Source organism: Mus musculus, chromosome 14 (assembly GCF_000001635.26).
Source record: "Mus musculus strain C57BL/6J chromosome 14, GRCm38.p6 C57BL/6J".
NCBI classification, from domain to species: domain Eukaryota; kingdom Metazoa; phylum Chordata; class Mammalia; order Rodentia; family Muridae; genus Mus; species Mus musculus.
In genome coordinates this window covers 5,553,359-5,565,644 of record NC_000080.6, presented here as the reverse complement: position 1 = coordinate 5,565,644, position 12,286 = coordinate 5,553,359, and the positions used below count along the sequence as shown (strand labels likewise).

General features: G+C 42.1%; 1 long non-coding RNA gene across 3 annotated transcripts in view; it reads left to right on the top strand.

Moving 5' to 3' along the window:
• Gm26893 overlaps positions 1 to 12,286 on the top strand; it is a 39,421-nt gene that overhangs the window by 8,723 nt on the left and 18,412 nt on the right. For 2 of the 3 annotated variants that reach the window (XR_003950951.1, XR_003950950.1), the window contains exon 2: positions 360 to 564. This is a non-coding gene — a long non-coding RNA (predicted gene, 26893). Of the gene's footprint in view, positions 1 to 359; positions 819 to 12,286 lie in introns of those variants that run through there. The other variant, XR_003950949.1, reaches the window with a different exon arrangement.

The following is a 12,286-nucleotide window of genomic DNA, read 5'->3' as shown; positions in this document are numbered from 1 at the left end:
GGACAGTTGGGATGGCTCTTACTCTTTCGCATTCCTCAGACCTAACCTTAGTTCAGCTTCCAATTTACCTACTTCCCTTTACTATGACCATATCTGAGTCTCATTCCTTCCTTTTCCCCAGGGTGTACACTGGCATAGAGTCAAGAAATGAATTGATTATTCCAAGCGGCCTTCTCCAGGCGCCATAAGCAATCCTACTTGGTATTGTTATTCTCTCTCCTCACTGGCCAGATGTGCAAGCTTAGGAACCTTTTGGGAAACTCTATGTAGTAGCATACTATGATGACAAGCAATGTGATCAGAGGCCTATAGTTGCTTAGGCAGTGGGTACCAATGCCCTTTCTTTGCTCTGGTTTTAGGGATTGTAAGTTGTATCCTGGTACTCTGAGCCTCATGGATTTGGGAAGGGAAATTCTCCCTCAATGGAACGACTTCCATCCAAGACTGTTCTGCTCTTCATCTCCAGAAAGAAGCAAAGGACCTCAAATCTCAGCATGTACACCAGTAGGATCAGGCTGAACAGTTTCAAGCTTTGTGTTTCAGTCCTCAGAGCCACCATACAAGGTACAGTCTGTTTTTTGAACAAATGGCACAATTGAGTCATGGTGAAGTCAACCTTGTGGATAAGAAGAAGGATTAACTCTGGCCCTTGGTAGAGCACTGATCTCGTATGATCAAGGCCCTGGATCGAACTATGGGAAATGAAAAAGAAATTTCAAACATAAAGACACACACAAACAATTTAGAACTACCAATGCAGCTACTTTCAACTTCACTGTACCTTCCTGAATTGTTTCAAATGTAATATTGAAACTGAATATTTGTGGTGTCTTGAGTTCAAACATTCATTCATTGATTTACGTTTCTGAGGAATGATGGGTACTCATCTAGTCTCAGTCCATTTAAGATTCACAAACATTGTCCCAGACAATGAGACCCATCTTTCTTCAGCATAGAGAAGATGAATCACTAGATTATGCACGTAGCAGTAAAGGGGCTTGATACAGCCAAACTTTGGCTCAGACCCTCTGGCCAGGCCCATTTGGATAATGTGCCTGCTTTTGCACAGTTGTCAGTCTTATCAGTAAGTGTCCTGTGAGCAAAAAAAAACAAGAAGACTCCTCCAGTAAGAGTAAAAGATGCTTGTGACTGTCTGCAGTTAAGGTAGTAGAGTTCTCATAACTTGGGCCTTCATTTCTCCAGGCCCAGCTGTCCCCTGGCTTTGGCAGTGGCATATTGATGGGACTGTCTGTTCTAGAAAACACATGCTGGGATGTTAGAAAGGATGAGCTCTCAGCTTCCATAGTGATATCTCTTTTGGAGCCCTTACTTGAGGGCCTAGTACCAAATCAGGCCATATTCACAGATGGTTCTTTCTTTCCCACCACTGATAATCAGGCCTTTCTTTATTTTATTCATATTACTGTTGTTGATAGAGTCTCATGTTTCCCAGGCAGGCACAGAGTCATGATCCTTCTGCCCTATGTCCATGGTGTTGAAATAAGAGGCTTGTCACCACACCAGTAATCCAGCTGTCTCTTCTTTATTGGATGGTCTCTTCATTGATGCCCTTTCCTGCCTGTTGACACTTTATGGACATTCCATGATGGTTAGCTGAATGAACAAATTAAGGGCAGAGGAAAATAGACTTGTTCACAGCTAACAGTAATGTAAGGAGCATGGAATAAGTGCCAAGTGATAGTGAGGTATGCCACAGCTAACAGGGAAGGAAGAAGGGAAAGTCATTGTGTCCCTGCAGCTGGCACAACAGTGTCAATGCTCCTCCCTGCAGGTCTCTGTCATTCAGAAAACATCAAAGTGGGGTGAGTATACTGTCATGGATAGATACAAGTTATACTCATGTGTTTGGAAGTAAAACCTTCCAGAACCTACAAAGCCTTTGTGGTCTCCTCTCTAGCAATATGCTGGCAGCTTCCCTTCACTCATTTTCTATCTTGAACCTGAAGGGAAGCTTGATTTCCCCATCATTTAGCCAGGAATATCTACGTCACTAAACAATATATCGTTTAGAGTTACATGGTTGTGAAATTTGTTCTCAAAATAGTTATTGCATTTATTGATTTTTGCATGTATATATGTGCATGGGCAAGATTGTGCTATAGCATGTGTGTGGGGCCAAGGACAACATGCACTAGCAGGTTCTGTCATGCTACCACATCCATCCCTGGGATCAAACTCTAGCTGTCAATCCTGGCACACTCTGGACTCACTGAGTTACATTATCAACTCCCAGTTTGAAATTCTATGCATTTACTTCACTTTTGTGTTTAGATTTCATGTGTATATAACATGCTTGTTTGTTATAGAGTTTTACCTGTGTGGCTGCTCTGGTAACTGACTGCATCCTCCATTCTATTGTATAAGGAAAGCACAATTTATTTCGTAGTTCTCTAGTTGACAGTCATTTGAATTGTGTTCACCTTTGGTCACGAAAATGGTGTTTTCAATAAATCCTAGGCACACATTTCAAGAAAATACTGCTGGGTAAAGTTGTTGAGTTTAATTTTAGCATTAATGCCTCACTTTTCTGAATGAACTGTGTGTGCATCTGGGGATACTCAACTGTAGTTCAACTTAGTCCCTGGCATGGAACGCATCTGTTTCATCAGTTTAAGTTTAAAATAGAGCAGAATTACTTCACAGGAAGTAGATTCAACGTTACTTGCAACACCTAGTGCTAAATTAATGTTTTTTGAGTGATAGAAATCAAATAGCAAAATCTATCTATCTATCTATCTATCTATCTATCTATCTATCTATATCTTGGTTCTGACCTCAACAACAAAGAAGCCCATGAACACAGATCTCAAAGAAAACATGAATTCAGGTGTGAGTCCTGAACTGTTCTAGCACACTGGATGTCAAACACTAGCTCTTACACACTGGAACTTCCTGTTGTTTATTAAACTTATTCTCATGATCCAAAACAGCAGAGAAAAGGAAACCAGAGGTAGGGAGCCAGAGATGAATGAGAACCCTCAATGGGCCTGGAGGAGTAAACTAACTCTCTAAAAATTTTCCAGGGGATATAGGCTCACATGAAACCCGCGGTGACATTTGTGTTTTCTTCAGAACAAGGATTTTTGATCCTGGGTTCCTGTTACTCCATGGAAGCCCAGAGCACACAATCAGTATTTTCAAGGAGGAAATCCAACATAAAGATGTCTGGATTACGGTTTACAAGGAATTCTGATATATCTCCAAGGTGAACACATAGGGCCATAGGCCAAGAGCAGCGAGGGTCAAAGTGTGGCTCCCTGGTCTCAGCACTGGCACTGCTTGGAACTTGTAAAAGGAAAATCATCCTGGTGACCAGAAGCCTAATTACCAAAATCCAGAGGGAAACATGCAAAAAAATGAAGGAAATTGGCACTGTCCCAGAGTCTAAGGCAGTAGACAAGAAAGGAGCAATGGTAAAATCTGTTCACAAACTTCGACAGACCAAATGGCACCAGATCACTTCTGCTGTAGTCTGAGCAATCAGCACCAATGCTCATGATGATTAAGTACAAAGACTCACCATAAACTCACAATACCTAGCATATGACAGAAGCTAACACCTGTCAAGACCTCTTGAAATGTGTGCTGTGAGATCACACTCTAGTACCCTTATCCCCTGACTCCATGCGACAGGCTCTGCTTTTTATTTGGAGGAAGGGGATCAGAATACTTCCCACACAGTACATATACCTACTAACCAGGTATCAGTTCTGTCTCTTAGAAGAATATATAAAAATTAGTCTGGGGATGAGAATATGATTGAGGCACAACCTCTTGTGATCTGACAAATACTGGGGATGATGTTATGGTGTCAAAACAGAAAACAGAACTGGGTGTAATGCTTACATGTTCTTCAAATCACTGTTGCTATAATGATCCAGAATTGCATGCAGTTCATTCCTCTCATAGGTCATAATCTGAGGGTGAAATGGCAGTTTATCTGCCTTGTTCATCTCTGTATCCTGATCACTGGGGAAGAGCAGTGCAGATGATGCCTTCAGGATAGTCCTTTTAGGTAGAGTAGAGAAAAATAAGAGAGACCAGGAGAGATGATGCTAAGTCCCATGGAAAAGCCTGTGGAAAAGGAATGCATAAAACCTAAAGAAATGAAGGCAGGTCTACTCAGAAGAGGACAGGCCACAGAAGCAACAGAGCTTCTGGGACAGGGTCCTACAGGCCTACATCTGCAGCCAGGAGGTGGAGCTGACCCTCAGTCCTCCGAGCACCTTCCCTCCCAGAGGAGAGCTTGCCTCCAGGGAGTGCTTTAACCCCAGGACTCTCACCCGAGCTAGTATCTCGCCGGCAAGAATTCACTCGGACAACCGGATCCTTCTACGGCAAAGCTTTTATTGCTTCAACATAAGGAAGACCCCGAACCCGGAAAATGGTGCTGCTTATATAGCCCGCAGCGTGACGGTTCAGCACCTGATGTGGCGTGACAGCACCTGATTAGTTGCTCGCCCATCACCCCATTACTACGCCCCGAGATGGGCAGTGACTGGGCGTGAATTTACTCTTGCACTTGCGCATAAGGCTTGTTTACTAATTAGGCTCAGTGGAAGCCGGCGCCATCTTATAATGGCGATTGCTAATGGCACGGCTCTCCACATTTCCCCCTTTTTATTTTATTAAAATTTGAGGCTGGTCTAGGCCTCTGCAGTCATGTCCATCTACTGTGGTTACTGTCTTAGGTCATTCCTCCAATGTCACAGCCTTTCCTGTCATAGGTTAACCCTATCACCACCGGGTCCCATGTCTTAGGTTGGTCTGTACATGAGGAAAGTTGCCCATCTCTGGATAAGAAGTTAGACTCAGCCGGGCATGGTGGTGCACACTTTTAATCCCAGCACTGGAGAGGCAGAGGCAGGCCGATTTCTGAGTTGGAGGCCAGCCTGGTCTACAAATTGAGTTCCAGGACAGCCAGAGCTATATAGAAAAACCCTGTCTCGAAACCACAACCACCACCCCAAAAGAAGAAGTTAGACTCCAGAAAACCAAAGAACCCCATTAAAAATGGGGTACAGAGCTAAACAATAATTCTCAACTGAGGAATACTGAATGGCTGAGACACCTAAAAAATGTTCAACATCCTTAATCATCAGGGAAATGCAAATCAAAACAACCGTAGATTCCACCTCAGGTCAGAATGGCTAAGATCAAAATTTCAGTTGACAGCAGATGCTGGCAAGGTTGTGGAGAAAGAGGAACACTCCTCCATTGTTGGTGGGATTGCAAGCTTGTACAACCACTCTGGAAATCAGTTTGGTAGTTCCTCAGAAAATTGGACATAGTACTACCAGAGGATCCAGCAATATTACTCCTGGGCATATACCCAGAAGACGCTCCAACTTGTAACAAGGTCACATGCTCCACTATGTTCATAGCAGCCTTATTTATAATATCCAGAAGCTGGAAAGAACCTAGATGTCCCTCAACAGAGTAATAGATATAGAAAATGTGGTACATTTACAAAGCTATTAAAAACAATGAATTTATGAAGTTCTTAGGCAAATGGATGGATCTGGAGGACATCTTCCTAAGTGTGGTAACCCAATCACAAAGAGCACACATGATATGTACTTACTGATAAGTGGATATTAGCCCAGATGATCAGAGTACCCAAAATACAATTTGCAAAACACATGAAACTCAAGAAGAAGGAAGACCAAAGCGTGGTTCCCCAATGAATGAGCTAGAGGAAGTATCCAGGAGCTGAATGTGTTTGCAGCCCCATAGGAAGAACAACAATATGAACTAACCAGTAACCCCAGAGCTCCCTGGGACTAAACCACCAATCAAAGAAAGCTCACGGTGGGTCTCATGGCTCTAGCTGCATATGTAGCAGAGAATGGCCTAGTCGGTCATCAATGGGAGGAGAGGCCCTGGGTCCTTTGATGGTTCTATGCCCCAGAATAGGGGAATGCCAGGGCAAAGAAGGAGGAAGGTTATCTTGGGGATCAGGGGCAGGGGGGGGGATAGGGGATTTTTAGAGAGGATACTAGGAAAGGGAATAACATTTGAAATTTAATAAAGAAAATATCTAATAATAAAAAAGAAGTTGCATAGTGGGGAAAAACCCTAAAGAAACACCGAAAGACAAGGGCAGCATGCTTCAAGCTGGAGCCTATGAGGCTGATTTCTTCCCAGGAACTCACAGCTACAGAGCCCCAAAACTAGAAGACATATCTCCAGACCATTTACTTCAGGAAGATTGTCATCCATCCCTTGCTCAGGACTTTCTGTGCCAACCACAGAACTCTTGTTTCTTGCTGTTTTACTCTGACAGCAAAGGCTGGATTCCTTCTGCCTCTCTCTGCTCTTGTTAGGCTCTCCATTCTCTCTCTGAAGCAGCTTGTTCAGTCTGGCCTACATATTTATGGGTAACCTTATGTGCAACAAACAAATGCCCCAGAATAGTTGACGGCATCACAACACTGGTGGCATCACAGAGGATGCTAAGGCTCTCCAGGATACAAGACAATGTCCAGTGAAGGAGCTGTTAGGGTCATCACCAGGAGCCTACACGTAGTTAGCTTTTCCACAATTTAACATACCTTTCCACAGGCCTTCCCCGAGACCCAGAAAAAGTCTTTAGCATCCCCTTCTACCAAAAAAGTGTGAAATCTCTGCTACATTAGAATCATGTCATTACTTCATGTGGGAAGGTGGACACTCACTTTTCCCACACAGCCCAGCTCTTGCCCTCCTTAATTCCTCTAATCAGGATGATGAGAAAAGTTGCTAGGAAGTTGGATCAGGATAATGCATATCAAAAGCCAGTCACCTGACATATACAAGGACAAAAGGAAGATCCTCAGGGCCCGTAAAATGTGTCAGGGTGGGGGGGCCTGTGTGTGACAAAGATGTGTCACATAAGATGGAGATTTCCCTCAAAGCTTCAACAGAATAAATTCCAATCGTTATGATGTTAGAAAAGGTGGGCTCAGCCAGTGACAGGTCAGGCTGGAGATACCTAAGGACTGGCAGACACAAGCTTAGCCCTCTGATACAAGGAGCAAACACTGGCAGAAAGAGTGATGGTCCAAACCTGCATTTGAATTTGAGGAAAGATGCCTGGCTAGAGAGAGGTCAGGCATTCAGAACTATAAAGTGTCATTGGCAGGTTTGATATCACACTGGTAGACAGTGCGATGTAAAGGGTTAGAACCTCTGGCTTTGACCAGGGGATTTTTTTTTCTCCTTGTCATTTGTGACAACAAAGCTCTTTATCATCTCCACTTTCCAATAGCTCTCTGGTTTATTAGAAACTTTTTAATCTATGAGGGAATTTAAGGTTCAATTTCCAAGCACTGCTAGAAGTGGCTCTTTCCATTCTGAGGTTCATAGTAAGGAAGATAAGAAAAAAAAAGGATGACGAGAATTTAGAATTGTTTGATACAGAGCCAGCAGGATGAATCCTCTGAAATGAACAAGCATCTGGAGAAGATTCTAGGACTATACACTCTTTGAGTGGGTGTTCAAAGGAAATCACATACATAGTGATGAGAATTTCCCCGAAATCCTCATCAGAACTCACTACAGCTTTGAGGATGTTAGTGAAGTTATGATAAGCTACTCATAGGTCTAGCTGGATCCATGTGAGTCCTGAATCAGCCCAAGTGATCCCCTCAGCCATCAGAAGCAAACAATCCCAGGAAGAGTATGTTGGCCCATATGTTGAATCAAGGAGCTGAGGACAGAGTAGTAGCAAGTAAGATATCAGCCTGAGCTATGTAGAAACAACATGAGCTGGAAACACACACACACTCACTCACTCACTCACACTCACACTCACTCACACTAAACCCTCAGCCACAGAGGTGAACATGATATAGATCACTGCTATGGTGCTACACCCAGCAAAGAAATGCCAAATACCTTGGCACAGACCCATTTGTGGCAATTCCTATGTTCTTAAAAATGTGCTGTTGCTAGCTTTAGATACACTATCTATCAGAAGAACATGAGAATGTCAGGCAAGAAGCTAGCAAGTGGAACCACTCTGGGATATTGTAGCATACATCCTTTCTAAACTATATACAATGTTTCTCCTTGAGAGTTGCTGTAAAGAGGAGTCAACACATGGACAGTTTGGAATGCATTTTCTTCAGATCTCTGTGCTTTTCCCCCAAAATCATTTCCCTTAGGAGGATGTCAACTCTTATTTAAAGTAGTGTCTTGTAGAGATAACACCTTGAGGCCACACTGGAATTTAGAAGCAAGTTATGTGCTTAAACTGGTCTGAACTGTGTCTTTATGAACATAAAAGGATGAGAGGATAGGAACTCACACACACACTCACACACACACACACACACACACACACACACACACACACACACACACACTCACAGTGGGAGAGGACAAGATAGAGAGGGACAGAGAGAGAAACAGGGAGACAGAGACAGAATCTGGGAGCCCCTCATCTAGTTAAATGAGAAGCTGTGTGAAAAACAAAACAAGCAGTAGTGCAAAAGCAGGAAAAAGAGAAAAAGAAACACTGTTCAAACTTCCAACCAGCTGCAGAGATTCGGAGGCCTTAGAACCTCAGCTCAGGTCTAGGGAACATGAGCAGCAGAACAAATGAAGATTTGGGAAGAAAAATGGATACTTTGAATCCATGTGTCTCTTCTGTCTTACATGTGGGTCATAGCTATGGAGTTCCAGACAAATGTGTTTAATATGAAGGGCCTGTAAAGTCCAGAAAGCAGTAATGGGACTATAAAAGGGAAGAAAAAAAAAAGAGACAGATCTCAAGGTAAGTGGGAGGGCAGAATATATGTTCTATGAAAGCAGATGGGGAGGAGCCTGCAAGTGGAAATTTTTTCCCATTACATTATGAAATTTTCTTATTCATTCAAGTGGGTATACAGTGTTAACATCATACAGTGACATTAACATCTGCCCAATCAGGCCCCCACCTCTCTGTACCCGTTCTCCACACAGATCTTCTGATTCTCCCTCTTTTAGTTCCAAGCCATTCTTTCCCTTGAGCATTCCACACCTTCCCTGCCCACTCCATCCACACTGGTGCCTTAGCTTAAAGCTAGCTGTCCTGCATATTGCTCTGATTTTAGCTGCCTTGACACCTGTACAGGCAGGTGCTGCTCCCAACAGCCCATCTGAGTTTCATATGCCTGTAACATGTCTTCACTTCCTCACAACACCACAGTCTGAGTCTATGATAAGTTATGTAATTATGGGTGCAAGAACTTATGGGTCGAAACTCCAAGATGCACTGAAGGAAGAAGGGAGCAGAATGTCTAATCCTCCTGACTATATAAGAAGAAAACCCAATTAAATTATACAAAAATGACATTTGCCTCATATGTGTAACTGTATGTCCCTCAGAACAGACTTGTGTCAATTCCTTGTAATGTTGCAAGGCATTTTCTTTTTCTTTTTCTTTTTTCTGTTTTTTTTCCATTTCCAAATTTTTTTAATTAGGTATTTTCTTCATTTACATTTCAATTGCTATCCCAAAAGTCCCCCACCCCCACTTCCATACCCACCCCATCCCACTTCATGGCCCTGGCATTCCCCTGTACTGAGACATATAAAGTTTGCAAGACCAAGGGGTCTCTCTTCCCAGTGATGGCTGACTAGACCATCTTCTGCTACATATGCAGCTAGAGACACAAGCCCTGGGGTTACTGGTTAGTCTTCCACTAGCAGCCTTTGGATGAAGACATATAACTCTCAGCTCCTCCTGCGCCATGCCTACCTGGATACTGCCATGCTCCCACCTTGATGATAATGGACTGAACCTCTGAACCCATAAGCCAGCCCCAATTAAATGTTGTTTTTATAAGACTTGCCTTGGTCATGGTGTCTGTTCACAGCAATAAAACCTTAACTAAGACAACAGTTCCACCTACAGGGTTGCAGACCCCTTCAGCTCCTTGGGTACTTTCTCTAGCTCCTCCATTGGGGGCCCTATGTTCTATCCAATAGCTGACTTTTAGCATCCACTTCGGTGTTTGCCAGGCACAGGTATAGCCTCACAAGAGACAGCTATATCAGGGTTCTTTCAGCAAAATCTTGCTGGTGTATGCAATGATGTCACCGTTTGGAGGCTGATTGTGGGATGGATCGCCGGGTATGGCAGTCTCTAGATCATCCATCCTTTCGTCTTAGCTCAAAACTTTGTCTTTGTAACTTCTTCCATGGGTGTTTTGTTCCCAATTCTAAGAAGGGGCAAAGTATCCACACTTTGGTCTTCCTTCTTCTTGAGTTTCATGTGTTTTGCAATTTGTAACTTGTATCTTGGGTATTCTAAGTTTCTGGGCTAATATCCACTTATCAGTGAGTACATATCATGTGAGTTCTTTTGTGATTGGGTTACCTCACTCAGGATGATGCCCTCTAGGTCCATCCATTTGCCTAGGAATTTCATTAATTCATTCTTTTTAATAGCTGAGTAGTGCTCTATTCTGTAAATGTACCACATTTTCTGTATCCATTCCTCTGTTGAAGGGCATCTGGGTTCTTTCCAGCTTCTGGCTATTATAAATAAGGCTGCTATGAACATAGTGGAGCATGTGTCCTTATTACCAGTTGGAACATCTTCTGGATATATGCCCAGAAGAGGTATTGCGGGATCCTCCTGTAATACTATGTCCAATTTTCTGAGAAACCACCAGACTGATTTCCAGAGTGGCTGTACAAGCTTGCAATCCCACCAACAATGGAGGATTGTTCCTCTTTCTCCAGTGTTGTTTTGATTTGCATTTCCCTGATGATTAAGGATGTTGAGCATTTTTTTTTCAGGTGCTTCTCAGCCATTTGGTATTCCTCAGGTGAGAATTCTTTGTTTAGTTTTGAGCCCCATTTTTAATGGGGTTATTTGATCTTCTGGAGTCCACCTTCTTGAGTTCTTTAGATATACATTGGATATTAGTCCCCTATCTGATTTAGGGGCAAGTGGAAATTTTTAAACAGTGCAGAGTGGTAAGTGATAACCAAGACTAAGCAGAGAAGAAAAAGCTCCATGGAACCATACTGTGCTTTAATTCATGTAATAACTGTTTGAGGGTCCAGTTAAATGGTACAATGGGTAAATGTGCCACTCGCCAAACATGATTACTTGAGTTTGATCTTGGGTCCACATGGTAGAAGAACCAAATCCTGAAATAATCCTCCAGCCTCAGCACTTGTTGACCCTGCAAGTTACTACCTGCCTGTAAAGATATGCTTCTCAGTGCTACATAGCATGATTATTGTAGGCGCTATTAACTGCTTTGTATATGGATTTGAAAAGTTAGCAAGCAATGCCTCACCAGTGATTTAGATTAAGAGCTGGTGACTGAGGAAATCTGTGGTTGTGGTGATTGAATATGAGAATCTCTCTAATTCTAAAAGATTGGAACTTTTGCTGGATATCAATTGTACATGTATTCTAATGATTAAGAAGAAATAGAAGTTACTGTAAACTCTGACTTTCATTTTGTAAATTTCTATACTTGCATACATTTTATATGTCTGTATACTAAAAATTTATGCAAATCACAAACTAGAAATAAAATATCAATGTTTGTTAAGAGAATTCAGATACAATCCCTTTGGATTGCATTTTGCTCAATGAGCTGCAAAGTCAGTACCTCAAAGGCATAGGAATAAAAAGAAGGATGCAACTTTTAGAATAAGTATAACCTTCTCAAGCATAACCAGTATTAACCCATGAAGGCTGACATTCTCCTGTTGGAATAAGTGCTTTAACAGTGAGCTGCATCTTCAACTCTAAAATCTAATGCCATTTTCAACCACTATTAGCAAATTTATAGTACTTCAATAGAAATCCATACTAACCATATTAAGAAACACTAGCATCTCTCTTTTGATAAACAGCAAAGGGTTGTAAATTCTAATAATTATAGATGCAAAGTGACATGAAAACTAAAGGTGGATCCCTAGCACACTAATGCACATGTGTGCTTCATCTACAAGGACCAGTCTATAACTCTGGCTCCAAATACACAAGGTTCAGCTTCTTAAGAGCAACTGCAAATGTAGATTGTTGAAGAAGTTTCTGGAAGTTTGGCTAATGGTTTAATTTGTGGAAACAACTAAGTGAGATACAGTCTTGACTGCCTTCAGTCCGTTCTATCTGTTTCCAACTGGTTATGATACAAACAAAGCATTTATTTAACTTTTTCTTTGTTAGTATCATATTTTTAGTAAAAAGCTAGAATACATGATGGGGTTAAAGCAACCTATGGAGTTATACTAGTTGTTAATGTATTTACTATTTATATTCAATTCTCTC